Here is a 2,346-nt window from a genome sequence, read left to right as displayed (position 1 = left end):
CTGTTTTTCTTGAGGAGAGGGAATGACATTGTTGCTTATGGTTTTAGTTAGGAGAGGACAATGTACAGAGTCCCCCAGGCTCCCAGGAGAGCAGACTTCCATGGAATCTGCCTGTGCAGCTGATGCCTCTGCACATCTACAAGAGCTTATTGCTTTGCTCTTCTTATAATACCACAAAAAATCTATCCTATAAGTGACTAAAGGAAAAGTGCCTTCACTAGGATATGTGTATCATATTCTTGATATATCTCAACTTTCTAATCCTCAAAATGACAACAATCATACCTGAAGAATGGCTCCTCTGAGTATAACACACCCAACAGGAATCAGGGGTCATTGTGATGAGGGGGACAAAACTTGTGTCCTCTCTATGAACATATTACTTACATGTGAAGAAGAAAATGTTACAAAATGTTATGTGATGGGCGTAAGGGTGATCACTGTATAATTCTTTCAACTGTGTTGTATATTTGAAAAATTGTCTAATAAAATATTGGAATATTCTAAAGAAGAGAGAAGAGAACACAAAGGAAACTTCCAGGATGACGGAAAAGTTGTGTAGCTTGATCTAGGTGATCACTTACATGCCTAAAAGTGTATTAAATTATAAACTTAAAAAAGGCAACAATAATAAAGACATGCCACTAAGCATCCAATATATGCTTACAAAACATAATATATTCTCAAATTTTTAACTAAAACATTACTACAAAATCAACTGTTTTATACAAATTTATGCAGCATTTTCATGACCAATGTTATGGAAGTCATTGTCTAAGCCTTCAATAGATCAGTGAATTACAAAAAAAAAAAAATTATGTGAGAAAAAATGCAAAACAATTTTGCGAATAATTTACTATAATCAACCATATCATTAAATACAGGACTTTCTATGAAATGGCTATGTTAAAGATGCAGATTAAATTCAGAAAAAAAGAATAAATTACTAGTGTTCCTTTTAACATGAAAGAAACTATTTAGAATTAATTTTCCAGCACACTAGTACTACTGTTAGGTTTAACATCAAGAGTAAAATAAAATCATTGTGTGTATTATAGCAGCAAAAAATATTTTTCACATATACAATTTTTTTCCTAACTACTAAGAAAATTACCATCTTTCATGCAGAACACTGTTATGGTATTCCAATAACTATCTCCATGGAGAGTTATTTGAAGCATTTGAAAAAGTTTAACAGCACCTTGCTTTTCAAGGAGCCACATAGCTGAAATTTCAAGGAGCCACAAAGTTTCGTACTTACTGCAATTGGCAAGTATGCTGAGCACAAAGGATTATTGACTTTGTATTATGATGTGATGAATCTAATCTTGACATTTTTGTACAATAATAGCAAAGGTTTTCACTAAATAGATAGTTAACTCTATAAAACTATTGAAGTTGATGTTTAAATGTTTTGGCTTCAATGATGTTGTACTGGAGTGAAACAGTCTAACTTTTAGGCATTATATTCTGGAATCCATATTCCTCCTTCAGGATCAAAGCCTCCAACTTTTCTGAGTAACCTTACTGAATTGCTGGAATTTTGTGCATGATGCTATTTTAATGATTCTCTCCTCTCTACTCCCAGGTGAGGCCTTTAGACTCTAGATCCAAGGGCTTTGGGGGCATTTTCACTATGATTTTCCATGGGCGACTTGAATACCTTTTGCCTCTGTTTCCCATCTCAGAGAACTGGGGGCCTTTTTATATGCAATCACACACTCTCTCTCATCAGTGTCTAAATAAAACACTCTTAAGTCCTACTGCATTCTGAGGCTTTGTCCCCACGACTCCCCAGCCAGAACTTTTGTAAGAACAGCTGCAGTACATTCCTGCTTGTCTCCTGGCCTTGCTTTATCACCCTCTTTCACCTGCTGTGGGTCAGGGGATGAGATGGAAGCCTCACATGACCATAGCTCTGTCTGTTCACAAGAGCTGTTCAGGGCCCTGTCATCCATCTCTGCTCCATGTCACAGTGATGAGGACTTCTTGATAACCCTTCTAGCTTGATCTGGCTGGCCTTGAATTCTTTTCTTCACCAGCCCACAGGGGTCATATGAAAGTTTTGGGACACAAAAAAACGAAGCCCTCCCAGTAATACCTATAAGTCAAGCAAGTTGAAACTTGGCATGGGTGAATCAGAAAGGACACTGTCCACTGTGTTTCCTAGAAATTAAATAATGGACCATAATACAGTCTATCTCAAAACTTTTCTAGTGACTCATGTACAACTTGTTTGATGATCACTCTAAAAAGCAGCTGCTGTTCAGTGATACAAAACACCACTAGAAAATGCCATTAAAAAATAGCTACTTTTCCAAACCTTTTTGCAAGGATGCTAGAGAA

The 2,346-nt window shown here is 36.4% G+C and overlaps 1 non-coding gene across 1 annotated transcript; it reads left to right on the top strand.

Moving 5' to 3' along the window:
* Nucleotides 1-266: 266 nt before the first annotated feature.
* Nucleotides 267-391, top strand: LOC111722124. Its single transcript, XR_002771055.1, has one exon. It is a non-coding gene; the product is annotated as a small nucleolar RNA SNORA11 (small nucleolar RNA).
* Nucleotides 392-2,346: the final 1,955 nt, after the last annotated feature.

This window comes from Otolemur garnettii, unplaced genomic scaffold, assembly GCF_000181295.1.
Source record: "Otolemur garnettii isolate 467f Iridium unplaced genomic scaffold, OtoGar3 scaffold00215, whole genome shotgun sequence".
NCBI lineage: Eukaryota > Metazoa > Chordata > Mammalia > Primates > Galagidae > Otolemur > Otolemur garnettii.
This window is presented reverse-complemented; position numbering and strand designations above follow the sequence as displayed.